The sequence below is a fragment of the Prunus persica genome, chromosome G8 (genome assembly GCF_000346465.2).
Source record: "Prunus persica cultivar Lovell chromosome G8, Prunus_persica_NCBIv2, whole genome shotgun sequence".
Taxonomy (NCBI): Eukaryota; Viridiplantae; Streptophyta; class Magnoliopsida; order Rosales; family Rosaceae; genus Prunus; species Prunus persica.
The window spans coordinates 14530574-14547491 of record NC_034016.1 but is presented as its reverse complement, the minus strand read 5'-3'; the positions used below and the strand labels follow the sequence as shown (position 1 = coordinate 14547491).

General features: G+C 37.0%; 1 pseudogene across 1 annotated transcript; it reads right to left on the bottom strand.

The window, feature by feature from the left end:
• On the bottom strand, positions 3536-6686 carry LOC18766526 (annotated as a pseudogene). Its single transcript, XR_002269509.1, has one exon. The product of XR_002269509.1 is annotated as a pentatricopeptide repeat-containing protein At5g39710 (transcript).

Here is a 16918-nt window from a genome sequence, read left to right as displayed (position 1 = left end):
AAGTAGATGTAGGGACTTAGCTAGAATTGTAAAAGTGGGGGGGTGGGGCGAAGTAGAAAATACAAGTATATAAAACACCTAAATATTCAATACTTACATGTTTAGAGCTAAATATTTCTAATTGAGTCATGTCTAATTTGTTTTAGAGAAAATTTTAACTTAAATTCTAAGTTGTTTATTACAAATTCTATATATTATATATAATATAATAGAGGAGTGATAAAAAAAAAAATAGGGGGGCCAGGGCCACTGAGTAAATGAGATATTGTTTACATTGAGAGGGATGTTTTTGCTTGTATTGATAATAAAACTATATTGTAATGTTTTCAAAAGATAAAAACTCGTCGTGGACAATTGTAACTTATATTATTGATTTTGCTATGAATTATGAATGGAAGTACTATCTTTCTATTTTTTTTAGTATTATTTTTTTCGTATAAAAATTTCGGAACTTTTACACTGTGACTCCTTGTCCATAGAATCCTAGATCTGCCACTACTCAAAAGTCTTTAAAAGAAAAAACTTGTAGAGCAACAAATCTTATCCCACCAAAGTTCTTAAAGGTTAAATACATAAAAATAAGCCTTAGTTATCCTAAGCAACTCTAAAATAGAATTATAGGGACAAAAGCAAGTTACATTGGAAAAATGAAACTTAGCAACTAAGGCTTATTTTAATTTTATTCACATGTCATGCTAAGCAACACTAAAATAAAATTATCGGGACAAGAGCAAAGCTTGAGGGTTAGAGTTTACATCGAAAAAATGAAACTTAGCACTACAGTAGAAATCAGCCCTTGGATTAGCTAGACTAGGCTAGCTTGGATTATAGCTAAAGACATCAATTTTTTAGGAATAATTCATCCATCCAAGTGCGAAGACAATATCCATGTTCTTCTTTGATTTCACACGAAATCTAGCCATTTCTAAGCTAACCTAGTCTAGTCCTACACACGTGGCCTAGCCTATACTTTTTCAATCACGTTCTCAACCCAATAGATCTCAAGATAGAAAGCAACCAAAAACAGCCCAATCAAGATGATTTAGATAAATGGGTTTTTAGTTACATTGAGAGGAAAGAAGCCCCTTAGGGTTTCGAACCTGAGTGTCAAGCAGGGGAGAAGAGAGAGACCACCACTGTGGTACCTGCTCATTTCCAATGTTAAAAGGGGTACAATTTGATCTCCCATCTCCTCACTAATAAAAAAAATTAAAAAATTAAAAAAATAAATAAAGAAATAAAAGCCTCATCGATGCAGCAACTAGGGGTGGGCATCAATCCGGCCGAACCGATTATATTGGATTGGTTTGGTTTGGTTTTGACCAAAGAAAAAGTCAACATTTTGAAAAACCGAACCGAACCGGTTTGGTTTGGTTCAGCTGTGGTTTGAGAGTTTTAAAAACTGTCCTAAACCGAACCGGACCGATTATAAATCAATTTATTATTTATTTAATTTAGTTTACATGTGGCAAGGTTTGAGTGGTTATTTAAGAGTATACCATGTACCTTGCAACACTTGATTGGACTCCAAAACTACAACTCACGGACACATCTAAGTTATCTAACCATTCTCTCTCCCTCAGAAGAGCCTCTCTCCTATCTCCCTTCCTTCGTCTCTTAACCCTAGCTGCAACTCCCTCTCATTATTTCTCCATCTCTCTTTGCTACCTCTCCCTCTCTCTGCTACCTCTCCCTCTCTCTTTGTCTCTCTGCTACATCTCCCTCTCCCTCTCCCTCGACGCTAACTCAAGCCAACATGATTCGAACTCGGCGAAACCCACCCATTTGTCCTCAGCGAAATCCATCTCTACAAAACCCAAGTTCCATCATCGACCACCAGGTTATGCAAGGATTGATTATGGGAATATTGTTGGTGGTGGATCGTCATCATCAGCTGGGTTTGTAAAATATGCTAATTCTGTCTACTACTTTATTTTTTGTATTGTCTCCAATAACTGGTTATATATAAAAAGTTAGAGAGTTGAAAAATAAAATGGTATTTTCTATGAGGCCTAATTTTTCATTTTTATGGTTGTAAAATATGCTAATCTATTTTATTGTACAAAAAGACTGTAGCATACCTTGCTTTGATTTAGTTTTGTTCATAGAATAATGTATATAAAATGTTGCTTATGTGATATTAATGCTTGATGCCTGTTCACAAGAGAAAAGATCAAATGTTGTGAACAACAGAAGAGACATGCGTGGGGAGGAAACCAACAGAGGAATCTCATGCCTCCTTAGTGTTTTTAATACCACACAAAAGCTGGTGCAGCACTTGGGAAGATACAAGTGTGGAGAATTGCCACCAAACCACCAGTCCTATTTTTTCCTTTGTAATAACTATATAATTAAGCACAATAAGATTGTATTTCTTTGAGAATCATGTTCTCTAATAATTATTATTGCTTGCAGCTTCTTTTCTTTGTATGTTTTTTCTTTACCTCTTGTATGATTAGTGAATGTTTTATGCGTTTGATATTAGGGAACTTGAGAATGAACATGTTCAGTGACACAGAGAAAATGATGTTTTCTTTTATGCTAAACCGGCCGAACCAAACCGTACCGAACCGGATATGAATGGTTTGGTTTGAGTCGGTTTTCATTTTAATTTTAGCTCAAATCGAACCACACCGAACCGTAAAAGTTTAATTGGTTCAGCTGGGGTTTGAGGGTGAAACCGGACCAAACCGAACCGTGCCCACCCCTAGCAGCAACTACGAATAAATAGGCTATGAAGAAGAAGATTTTGTAAATGGGCAAAAACAGTAACCTGAATCGTATGTATTTGTTAGTTATTAGAGTTATTGAGTTTTGGGATTGATGGACAATTGTACGTTTGGTTACTGAGAAAATTGAAGAAAGTGAACAGAAATCCCACAAATAATAGCTTTATGTTGATTTAATCTCACTTTTTCTCTTTCATACCCAAAGTTTATTACCAAACAAATCTCATGAGTCATTACATTTACAATTGTCCTTATATTTACCTTCCTCTGTCAAGTACCTTATGGCACAGGTCAGTATATTACAAGTATTCTTTATCTGTCATCTACCATGTTAAAGTGGTTTATTAGTTGAGAGAAGAAGCAAAATGACCATGCTGGTTAGAGACAATATGAGTAGCATAGCAGTTATGATGTCGACGGAAAATACGCTTAAGCAAGAAGTAAACTACTATCCATCAGTGAGGTGCCTTAGATCCTAAGTAAATTTTTATACTTGGTCGTGAAACACAGCTACAGAGGGCAGATGACTGTATGGCGCTGGATTGATGGAAAATGCCATAGATTTGAGGTTTCTGGAAGTTCTGGTGAGGATGCACAAGTTCTGCAAGGTAACCAATCCAGTGTCGATCCTAGACTTAGTTTGGTCAATAGGTTAAGACTTCAGAGGTCTATTCAATCAAATTGGGATATGGGAAATTCTAGCATTCACAAGATTGATCACATAAATGGCATGTTATGTAGCTGCCGATCCGATTTTCAGAGAGGGATAGTACCATATCAAATGCTACGCACGATGTTTCTTTCAAACTTTATTCATAAAACCAACTCAATAGCTGCACAAATAATTTTGCCCAATTAAACTTACAAATGAAGATGACAATAAAATATCAGGTTACAATTTTGTATACTGTGCTGTCAAAATACAGCAGATCATCAGACATATATACATCTGTAAAATCTGAAGATTTAATCGCCACAAATCAATATTTAGGACAGTATATTATTCTTCAAATCTCATCAGATGCAGCTTGAGATCCACATCCTTGGCTTCTCAAGATACATTTAAGGCAACACAAGATGTCAACTTCCAGAAACACCGGCAAGCGAAGATGGCAGCGCAGAGAAACATTATTTGCAGTTACACTACAAGGAAGACAGGACCTAATGCTTCTTCAGGTCCTTGTTTGCTTGTGCTTTGGTATGAAACTTATTTTATCTTCTCAAGAACGACTCAGTATCCAAGAATAGATTAAACTGCAACCATCTGTTAACTGAAACTGAAAAGTCCAATAATGAGTCATGAGTACACACTGTATGGCCAATGTATTTCCCTTTCTCTTCCATGATGAAAAAAACCTTAAACATGCACACACACACATTACCTGAACTTGTAAGAAAGTAACTGCATGATAAATGAAGAATCTTCATAAAAAGGTTGGCTGGATTGTAAGAAAACATGGGCATGGAGTAATAAGGCTTATCTGCACAAGCCACCATAACACTGAAGTATTTTATCAGACAATAATCACAATCAAGGTGATTATGCACTTCGGCTTCATCAGTTACTCTGTCAACCAAAAAGATTGCAATCAGCTTGAACTTTTGCCATCATTTTTTGCTTCTTTTAATAAGAGAATGCTTGCCATTAGTTATCCCCCTGCAGAAGCTCTTACTCCACTATTTGAAAGGAGGCCGTCCTTGGCTATCATTAAGCACATTAAAAACTTCATCCATATTCCTTCTTTATGGTTGATGGCAACGAGTAGTTTTGCACATTCAGCATCAAAAAGCTGACAGTTTCTCAGTGTGTTCCCTATGACTTGACTCAATTCACTGTTCATCCCCTCTGTGAAAAGTGCTTTAACCAGCCCAATAACCATCACAGTATGCGGAACAAAACCAGAATGCAACATTTCTTTGTACAGGTTGTATGCCTTGATAACATTTCCACCCTTACAATGACCATGAATAATAACATGATAAACTGCTTCGTTACGCTTGTGTTTCCTCTCAATCATTGTCTCAAAAACTAGGTGTGCTTCTTTCATCAAACCCTTCATACATTATCCCTTTACTAAAGCAGCCGCACTCTTAAATTCACCATTAGTGCAGTTCTCTATTAGCGTAATATATGTGACATCATCAGGGACAGACTCCTCATAGAACAAGTTGAGCAGAAGCCTCCTTGCTTCCCTCGTTTGAGCTTGTTAGTTAAGTCCATAAATGAGCACACTGTAGGTAACAACATCAGGTAGGAATCATTTTTGTATCATTTCATCATTCAAATGAGGAGACTTATTTAAATCCCCTTCCACACAGTAAGCATTGATCAATGTTGTGTATGTAAATTCATCAGGAGGCATACCCATACTCAACATTTCTTGGAATAGATCACAAGATTCACCTAGTCTTCTTTGCTGACAGACAACTTGAATGAGTGATGAATAGGTAACAGCATCAGGTAATACACCCGCATCCATCATCTCCAGCTTCATTCGAAATGCGCTCTCCAATTCTTGATGCCAACAAAACCCAGTTATAATAGTACTATAACTTGGTACATCAGGGGACAACCCTTTCCCTGTCATAACTTGTAGGATTCGAATGGCATCTTCCATCCTCCCCAATAAGCAGTATCAATTGATAAAGTGCATTGTAAAATCAAAGGTGATAATCCATTCCCAATCATTTCCTTCATACCATCATAAGCTTCATTTAAGAACCCCTGTTGGTAGAAACCACCAATCAACGTAGTGTACATCCTCTCATTTGGACGAAGTCCTCTAACGCGCATCTGATCGAAAAACTCCATTGCTCGATTGAAATTCTTAGGCTTACACATAGCATTAATGACATTGAATACATTGGGAGACAAGCGATTCCTCCGCATCTCCTCTTGCAGAACAAGTGCTTGGTGAACATTACCTTCCTTGCAATACCCACTAATAAGTGTATTACAATTTACAAGTCACCTCATCAGGAACAAAACCTTTTCTTTTCATCTCCTAGAGAACCTGACTTGTCTCATTCATCCTCCCTTCTCAACACAACCCGTTGATTACCACATTATATGAAATCAAATTCAGCTCCAATCCCTTCAACGCCATCAATCTCAACAGTTCAAATGCCTGATCAATCCTATTCAATTTGCAATATGCATCAATCAGCGTATTATAAGTAACCACATTCGGCAAACATCCATTTCTTTCCATTCCACCAAAAAACTACAGCCCCATTTTAAAATTCCCCGCCCCGCTAAAACCCCTAATCAAAATATTGTAAGTAATGCACATTCGGGGATACCCCATTGCTAATCATCTCAGAAAACACCTCCTCAGCAAATTGAACAGACTCTTTTGACCTACTTATTGCATCTAAAATTGCATTATATGACAGTACACCAGGCATAAATCCATGAACTTTGGCTAAATTAACAATATTCGGAGCTTCATCAATTAAATTCAAGAGAGAGTAAGACTTCCCCACCAAGTCGAAAACCGCCGAGCTCGAATTGCAGATATGCAGGGAGTCACTGAGGCACTGAAAGACCAAATTACCTCTGTCGTCGATGGTGTTGACGGCAACGTCCTCGGAGAGGTGTTGGGCGCTCTTGTAGAGCTTGAAGAGAGTGAGGATGTGGAGGGCGAGTCACTTGCATTGGAAGGTGAAGAAACCATGGTTCCGAGCCCAGCTGAGGAACTTTAGGGTTAGGGGCTGGTCGAATTGGGACTTGAGGAGCAAAAAGGAGGCTGCCTCAGGGGTAAAACCGGAAGAGAGAGAAGTGAGGTTGTGGGGATGGCGTTTGAGGTATGTGATTGCTCTTTCTGCGAGCAGGGTGTCGGAGGGAGCACCGGGGAAGGAAGATGGCTTGTGAATATGAGGTTTCAGTAGGGGCATTTCCGGAATTGACGAAGTTAGAGGTTTATCAGAAGCACAGCGGGAAGTAGAACGGAGAAGACGAAAATTACAAGAGAGTCAAAGTAGGATGTTTTATTTATGAATAAAAATATATTTTTTCTTGTGGATCTTTCAATTTCAGGCCCCGCTTTGGTTCGGTTCCATGGGCTGAAACCAGCTGTGGACTTCGCTCAATCCCTGCAGCAGGGCTTGGACATTTAGAACCCTTGGGTCCATTAGAGATGTTTTTTTGCTTAAGTTGAAACGAAAAGCGAGAAAATGCACGCCTCCTAGAAACTTCATGCCAATCATAATTTAATATGTATGCATAAATTTTTCTTATATTTGTAATGAAAGATTTCTGTAAATTGTGATTTACATAAAGAAAAAAAGTCTTCTTCAAATATAATCGTGGTATATTGCACCCTCTTTATGTGGATTAATATGTAAATTATGGTGTTCTCTCTCTCTCTGCTACGTGCTGACTATTTTAGATGTAAAAATACATGCTTGCTAGTCTTTCATTTACGTAACTTTCTCACATATTCTAATTAAGATGCTCTAAGGTTTTAATGAGAATAAAAGTGATGGTGATGGGCTTAGCTCGATCAATATGGAATTTTTTAGTGAAGCGATAAAAATCGAAAACAAGTAGGTAAGCAAGTAGCCTTTGTATTTTTGCCTAATCATGTTGTGATTCAAACTTTTATTACCAGATTTATTTTGCTTTGATTTACTTCTTGCATGATAAGTTTCTCGGTTACCTATCAAACAGTCAAGGCAGTCCATTAGAAAGGTTGAAGGGCAAAAGGTCTTTTAAAAGTGAACATGCTTGATATCTATCATAATTGTTGAGATTCAAAAAATGTCTTGATCATAAGTTTCACCAAGGAACAAAAAAGCAGTCCTTAGACTACATGTCATTTTGCCTTTTTCTTAGAAAAAGAGGGGGAAAAAAAAAAAAGCAAATTTGTAGAAAGAAGAAACTAAAAAATTTGATTCATCTGCTGACGAGCAACTAGCTAATGAAGCAACACTCTTCTAATTCCTAGTATTAGTGTAGTGTGTGTGAATTTAATATTCTATCGCTCCTCTCAATAAGAAAGATTTTTTTTTAAAAAAAAGGATGAAAAATATTTTGGGTTTTGAACAAACAATACATATTAAGAAGAAATCACACACACATATACATATACTAATTAAGAAAATATAAATTAATGATAATAAAATGCATCATCAAACTTAGGAAATGCATATGGCGGAGCTATAAAGAAGGCAACCATAGGCTGCATAGATTTGGGGTGGAAAAGCAATTTAATATATTATTATCTATTTCCAAATATAGCTCACTATGTATTTTTTTGAAAATAAGCAATAGCATATTATTGATAAACAAACAAAAGTACAAAGTAATTATGTGCCAAATAGTATGGATAAAACTTCTCCAGTCACCAAACACAATAATATGTTGAATTGATATGGAGAGAATCACGCACAATGCAAACAATGACTATATCCCTGATTCAGCAATCAGAAGCACATGTACTCAGACTTATGATATATATTTGCCTCCAGTTGTGGACCCAATGAGGCGCAAGGAGGTGCAGACACACCTCCCCTCGCCAAAAAATGCGTTGGAAATGCAGGAATTTGCCCATTTGCTTGTGCCCACCAAGTGTTCGATTAAAAGCCTCAGAGAGGCGGTTTTGTTGCTACTGTGTGAGACCTTGAATATTTACCTTAAATTATTGAGCTTGATCTCACGATCATGTAGGAGAAATTGGTTCGTCAATTGAATCTGTACAACCAAAGTTATAGAATTTAGAAGATTTTAAATTTTTTTCTCTTAAGTTGCAGACACCAGTCAAAGAAGAAGATGACTTGACTTTTTTGTAGTTAAAATCCTGTGCTTCTCAACTTGCATTCCATTTTAATATGGTCCACTATTAAGGTGCCATGTGTCAAATTTTAACTAGACTAACTTTAGAAATTTATTTAAAAAAATCAGCGAAAAATACCCCAAACTCATAATCACATGTACTTTTATCTCATGATCTCCAAATCACATGTACTTTGGGTTAGATTAATTGGTATTGATTTTGGTTAGATTAATGCTTGATTTCATATGAATTTTGATAGACTAATTGTGCAAATGACGTGCATTTTATTCATATTTGATATATTGTGTAACATGAATTTTGTGCATATTAATTGATACAAAATAGATTATGGTCAATTAGTCTTAGACATAAAACTCTTATTTATTTTAATTATAAATAACTTTAGTATTGTTTAAATTGTAAGGCTATTTGGTTATTATATATATATATATATATATTATATTTTAGCTTTTTAACATTGCCTCTTCCCTAAAAAAATTCTGGATCTGCCGTGCAACTGCATAAACAGCAAATTCGTATCGAAAGCCAGAAAGCTAAAAATAAATAAAAATCATAAATAGAAAATCACATCAAACTCCTAAAGCGTTTTTGAAAATTATTAGAATAAAATAAAACTAAGAAACAGGACCACCGCTCCACATCTTATGGGCAATCCGTCCACTAATCTTAATCTCTTGAGATTAATTATGTTAAATTATATATTAGAAATTTAAAATAAACAATTTCATCTCTTGTTCTTACATATTTTGTGTAACTACATTCATTTTGTACATATTTGTAGGCGATGGATGCATGCTTTGTTTGTTTGATTTTAACATGTATTTGTCCTTGGTCAAACTCACGGAAAAAAAAAAGAAAAAAAGAGTACTATTTTGGTTTACAAAATTATACTCAAATCTTCATCTTCAAAAACAAGAACTACACATGAACGAAAAAAAAAATTGTATATTTTTAAGAGAGCCACTCCTATCTCGGACCATTAATTGAAGCATTTTTCTTTTTAAATTGGTCAAAAAGGAGAATTCGAACATAAAACTTTCATTTAATATCAGTAATAACTAATAATACTATAAGATCAAGTTGATCCATAAAAACATCTTCTGGCATCACAAAACGGATGTAATGCCATCGGCTGCACCCTCTTTCTTTCTTTTCTTTTAGTTTTAATTATTATTTATCTTTGATCTTATTTAAAAGAAAAAGGAGTATATATGTCTTGTTAATTCTTGGATGCATTGTTGTACTATCCAAAAGGAGTATCCAAATTGGCCGTACTGTAGGCTCCTCCCTGAAAGCGTATTGTATTTCTGCCTTACTGTCAAAGGTTCACATTTCTAAGTAATAATTAGGGCAATTGAACGAAGCATTAATTGTCATGAAAAGTATATATGCATGCTTGTTAAGTATAGTTGGACATGCATATGCACACTCTCTCACTCACTCCTCTTTAACCCTATTAGGTCGCTACCTGACTAATGTGCGTATGATAATACTTACAGGTTCCTATTTCAGACATAGCCATATGTTCTCGTGAAAATGGAGGCTGAACGAGAATGGATAAAGCTAGATGAGAATGTCGGCAGGAAACATGTCTGTATGTATATGTCTCTCTCTCTCTCTCCCACTCTCCCTCTCTATACGTATATATTATTCGCATTAAAAAAAATCATGTATATATAGTATTTAGTCTCTCCCTAACGTATTCTGGGTGGGAACTGCTGAGTTGATGTTTATACGAAATATCTTTGACTGATGCGTGCCAAACTGATCCATCAAATTCAACCAAATTGCATTCAGACAACAAAATAAACCTGGGACTTCCAACCCACATATTTTTGCACTGACTCCCATTAATTCCGGAGCATAACTAATAAGAACAAAGAAAGCAAGTCCCTTGAGATGCTTCAATTCCAGACCAAAAACCCAGTTTTCATTTGTATTTCCTGCATTTGGCATCTAAAGCATGCCACAGACAATTGCATAAAACATGATGGCAAATGCCTTGAATTGTCATTTTTTCTCTTCCTGTCTCGCTTGGTTTTTCAACTTCTGACTCAACAGATCTCAAGTAAATAGCATATGTTGTGAAAAAGGAGATGATTAAATTTACTTCGGTGTGCATATTAATTCACTAGTAAATAGTATATGTTGTAAAATATATCTGATATTAGGCTCATTTTAAACATCTCCTTCAGATCTTATTAATTCCATATTTCTCATGATAATAATGTTTCTACATTTCAACTTACATCAAAATAATTAGTACTAGTTAAAATGAAAAAAAGAAAGAAAAAAGAAGCCAGTTTGAACAAAAGTAGACCTAAGTTTCACTTTGATGCACTTTGATGCACGTGGATGCACTTAGACTAAGTTTCAGTTTCAGTTTGATGCACTTAAGTCCAAGAAGAGAGAAAGAGAGAGAGAGCCCGTTGTTTCCGCAAAGGGGATTCTATAGATCAGCAAAGGGGAAAATAATCATTACGGGAAAGGCCAATGAGAAAATCAAATGTAAGGAAACAGCAAAAAGGAAAATAAAATTATTGCCGATACTGAAAGGGAGACAGCAAAAATCAAACGCCACTCTTGGCCTCTCCCTTTTATTGCGAACTTGGACACTTCGAGATGATATGTTTGAATCATTACGGATCTTGGAATCTTCAATTGTCATCATAAATTTGCTCTTTTTGAAGCAGATTAATTAATTAATTCATTAGTTAACGCATTCGTTCAAATGAAGGATTGAGGCAGTTTTTGCAACAAATATTTTGGACCTCCAACCAATTAGAAAGAGGGAAAGGAGTCCAGGAAAATCTTGTTTTATCAGATCCTTATGAAAGATTTTTACTTTGTTTAAAAAGATCCAAAAGAATCAATCATTTGCCAGTTAAAAATCTCTAATTCATTTGATGGGCATAGATGAAAGCTTAAGGGTAGTTCTTCCTAAAACTCACGACTATGTCCATGGCAAGGGCATCCATGGAGGATGCAAGATAGTTTTTATTAAATAAGACTAAAGTCTTCTTAGTCTCAAATGAACATCATTGATAAGGCTATGAACTTTGTTAATTTAGCCGAAGTTTGATGGATTTATGCCTAGTGTGTGCTGTCATATAATGCAATTTTAGATGCAATAAAGACAATCACCTTCTCGGCGGCTAGGGTTTGAGAGGGAGAGATGTTGAGAGCGTTTGAGAGAAAAAGGAAAATAATCTAATATTAGAGGGACTAAAAACGGAATTATGGATATGCTAGAAATTAGGAACTGTTATTAGAAAGAAAAAAAAAATGTATATTTACAAATCAAGGAATTAATGGCATGCTTTGTGAGTAAATTATAACACAAAATATGAAGTATAAAAACATTAATATGAAGGTGGGTGGATTTGTGATAGATTGTAATCCATATAAATAAAGCAAAAGGCAGAGAATGGTAAAACATTCAAAATACCATAAAATGCCATTGGTTAATGCAAACATTAAAAATTAAAATTATTAATTAAATGAGGATAATAAGGTAAATTCACACTTTTTCATATTTAAAAAATTAAAATTAAAAGAAAATTCAGATAATGAATCGTTTTTTTAAAAAAAAAGTCTCTCACAAGCTCGAAAGCGCGTGCGGAGAGGCTAGTTTAATATATAATACTAGGATAAATATATTATCTTACATGGCAACATTTTAAAATTTGAATTTTTCTTGAAAAGTCAAAAAATGGCTGAGTTTTATTTTTATTTTTTGCTGCAAGAATAAAAATAAAACAAAACAAGAAGGAAATTTCGCATATGAGAAGGGAAATAGGACATGACGAAAACATAGCCCCTTGAACTGTTCCTGTGGGGGGGGTGGTTTGGTTTGTGAAAACCCCAAAAAGCAAATGCAAATGTTAGAATCAGAGAGAGAGAGACCCCACGAGAGAGATGGAAAGGCCACTTAAAGCTAGGCACTGGCAGTTCCCTGGCCTACATCTTTGACAAGTATTACATCTCATCTTCCAAGAGGGCCACTCCAAAATCATTTCCTAACTGGTCACCCTGATATCAGATTTCTCTTTATATAGTAGTATCTGAGTGAGCTGAGCTCCTCTAAAGCAATGAAACATCAGAAGATAAGTAGCTAAGTGAACATTTTGTAGTTTGGTACTGAATTCATTTGTAAAGAGGGAGTGATGATATCGATGGAGCTTGCACACGGTGTGCAGAAAGTGATCACGGCCACCGATGTTGGGAGACTTGCAGTGACCAGAAAAATTCTTGCTGTGCTGCCTCCTGTCAATCCAGGTAATGCTATCTCAATCAACGTTTTCGATAGCCAAACAGATCGGGTTTACGTGTTCAAGTTAGCTGGTAGGGGCGGCAGATACCTGAAGCCAGTTCTCCAGTCTCGAGGATGGAAACGCTTTGTCAACGACAGAGGCATTGCTGTTGGGGACGTCGTCTGCTTCTGGGAGGAGGAAAACCCAACTTATCAAACACACTACCGAATTGCACTGTTCAAACCACATCTTTTTCCCTGCCACCCAGATCTTCATGGTGTCTAGAAATTAATGAGTTAGCAGCAGCAACATGTTTGTTTTGTGTTATAATAATCCATAAGCCCTACCAATCTCTATGGTCTAGCCGGTCATTCATAGTGTGTGCGCTTCTTCGTCTTCATGTCAGTGTCACTGTGAATAATCACCATCTGTGCATTTAGTGATTCGTATTCCTTGGGTTTGTCTGTGTGTACTTTTTGCAAGTACTGTTATAATGTACTAGCATTGTGGCTTATATATGTTGAATGAAGAAACATAAACTTTGCTGTTGTTATGAAGATGGCTTGATGATTTTCTGTACTTGTCATGATGTGATTCATTAACCCAGATGCAGGTACTCGACATGAACTGTGGATACTAACTATGAAATCTTGTATGTTGGGCTCAACTATGCAGCCACAGTAATGAGGAATAGTAACAAAGTTTACAATTAATTTCTTCAAGGTATTTAAGTTAGGGCCGCCCGTGCTGCTCTAGGAGAGAGAGAACAGAGGGAGAGGGAGAGGGAGAGGGAGAGGGGAGGAGAAAACAGAGGGAGAAGATGGCAGAGAAGGAGACGGAAGGGGAGGGCTGGCTGTACCAAAATTGACACATGGCTATATTTGAATGGAAGATGTATTTAGGGTTACTACAGTCGTATTGTATAATGGGAGAAGAAAGGGTGCAGATACATTGAATTTAGACAACTTTGGGTGCCAAGAAATGAAGGTGGGTAGGATTTTGGATTGTGGGTAAGAGAGAGGGGTGTGATTTGATGGTGTGGTTCAGGGAAGGGGCGGTGAGAGAGAGAAGTGGCGATGGCTGGCGAGTTATGGGATGGGGGTAATGGGGTTTAGGGTTTCATATTATTATTTTTAATCTTTTGTTTCTGTATTCCCCTGCAACTGGTGATGGAATCCGCACTAAAAACGAAGGCATGAGACTAAGTTTTGCTAAAATATGAAAATTATGAGAGAATATTTGTTTGTGGGAATTTTCTGTGTATTCTTCTCCTTGTAGGAGGTCATATTTATAATACAACGAAACCTGAATGGGCAAGTAAATAATAAATTCCTAAATCTATTTACAGTAGGAAATCAGGAATTAAAGTAAATCAATTACAATTATAATAGGAATTCTTGGTGTGTAAGGAAAGTAAGTCAATATCCACAAGTCACGCCAACACTCCCCCTCACGTTGGTGCATAGATGTCGCCAATGCCCAACTGATCCAGTGAATTGTGGAATGCTTTACTGGAAATCGCCTTTGTCAAAATATCCGCCAATTGATCCTCGGATTTCACAAAAGGAAACTGAAACACTTTAGCCTCAAGCTTCTGTTTGATGAAGTGTCGATCTACCTCAACATGTTTAGTACGATCATGCTGAACCGGATTCTGTGCAATGGCTATAGCAGCCTTGTTGTCACAAAAGAGATTCATTGTGGATGTAGGTTTATACCCGAGTTCAATAAGCAACTTTCTTAACCAAAGAAGTTCACAAATCCCTTTAGTCATGCCTCTGAACTCGGCTTCTGCACTGGATAAAGCTACTACATTTTGTTTCTTGCTCCTCCATGTCACCAAATTACCTCCCACGAATGTGAAGTAACCCGATGTGGATTTTCTATCTGTTACATTACCTGCCCAATCTGCATCTGAATAACCATCAATATTTAGATGACCATGCTTTGAGAACATAAGTCCTTTTCCAGGTGCAGACTTCAAATATCTAAGTATCCGAAGAACTGCATTCATGTGGTCTTCACTTGGAGAGTGCATAAATTAACTGACAACGCTCATCGCATAAGCAATGTCTGGTCGAGTATGTGACAAATAGATCAATCTTCCCACTAACCTTTGGTATCTTTCTTTGTTAGTTGGAACTTGATCCGGATATTCTCCAAGATGATGATTCTGAACAATAGGAGTGTCCGCAGGTTTACAATCTAGCATTCCTGTGTCTGTCAACAAGTCTAAGACATATTTCTTTTGAGAGAGAAATATGCCTTGCTGCGATCGAGCCACCTCAATTCCCAAGAAATACTTGAGTCCACCTAGATCCTTCATCTCAAACTCCGTAGCCAGATAGTCTTGTAGCTGTGATATTTCCTGTTTATCATTCCCAGTAATAATCATATCATCAACATAGATTATTAATGCTGTTACCTTCCCTTTTTGATATTTCAAGAACAGAGTATGATCTGAGTTGCACTGTTTGAAACCATTGTTCTTCATTGCCATGGTGAACCGTCCAAACCATGCACGTGGTGACTGTTTCAATCCATACAATGCTTTTCGTAACCTGCAAACTGTTCCAGTCTGAGTAGTATTATATCCAGGAGGAATATCCATGTACACCTCCTCTGTGAGTTCACCATGTAGAAAAGCATTCTTTACATCAAACTGGTGTAGTGGCCAATCCAAATTAGCTGCAAGGGACAATAAGACTCTGACGGTGTTTAACTTTGCAACTGGTGCAAAAGTTTCTTCATAGTCTATACCATAGGTCTGTGTGTACCCTTTTGCCACAAGTCTTGCCTTGTATCGCTCGATAGATCCATCTGCATTGTGTTTTATAGTAAACACCCATCTACATCCGATAGTCTTTTTTCCTCGTGGTATAGTCTCTAATGTCCAAGTCTGATTTTTCTCAAGAGCTTTCATCTCCTCTTTTATAGCTTGGACCCACTTAGGATCTTTCAATACTTCAGAGACCTTGGTTGGAATATGGATAGCAGACAACTGATGCACAAAAGCCTTGAGTGGTTCAGACAGCTTCTCAGTGGATACATGATTTGCAATTGGATACTTGGATGTCTTGCCAATATCCGGTGAATAACGGTTTGGTGGCTTCCCACGATTTTGCCTGAAAGGTAATTGATATCCAATAGTTTTATCATCTAAATGCACAAGTCTAGTAGGAGTAGTTACCTCAAGGATATTCTCAGGAGATTGGTCTGTTGGTACTGTTGAGTTAGAAGGGGGGTCTTCATCTTGTTGTTCTGTATTGTCTGTAGGTGTGGGACTCGGATCAGAAATATCTTCGCATGGATCAGGTGGGTCAGGCAATTGATCGCTATGAATGGGCGATTGGTCACTTTTCAACAGAGAGTAATCTCGTGCTCCAGACTCGGGATGATCAATCATTTCTGTACATGGGAGAATTAGTTTGTTTGCCAAGTTGCTCCAATTCTGTTCTTCACGTCGTATCTCCCCCTGAAGTGCAGAATTGGATGATGGGTCACGAAAGAACAGCTCAGATTCCAGAAAAGTCACATCCAAAGTGACATAGGTTCGTTGGGTAGGAGGGTGATAACAGCGGTAACCTTTCTGATGAGTGGCATAACCCACAAAAACACAACGAAGCACACAGGGATCAAGTTTGCTACGTTGATTTTTGTGGAGATGAACGAAAGCCACGCATCCAAAGATTCGGAGTGTAAGTACCAAAACAGAGGGTAGAGGTCTGTGTTGCGCAAGCACCTGTAAAGGAGTTTTAAAGGTCAATACACCAGAAGGCATGCGGTTGATCAGGTGAACTGCAGTGACAATAGCATCATCCCAGTGATGGCGAGGAACATGAGCGCCAATCAGAAGTGCTCGGACGGTTTCAAGAAGATGTCGATTTTTTCGTTCAGCAACACCATTTTGTTGCGGTGTCTGAGGACAAGTCGTCTCATGGATAATTCCATGTTGTTGGAAGTAAGTCTGAAAGTCATGATTGACAAATTCTCCACCATTGTCGGAGCGAAGAATCTGGATTTGAGCATTAAATTGAGTTTTTATCTGTTTGTGGAAGGATTGAAAACGGGAAAACACCTCGTTTTTATTCTTCAGCAAATAAAGCCATGTCATCCGTGTACAATCATCGATGAATGT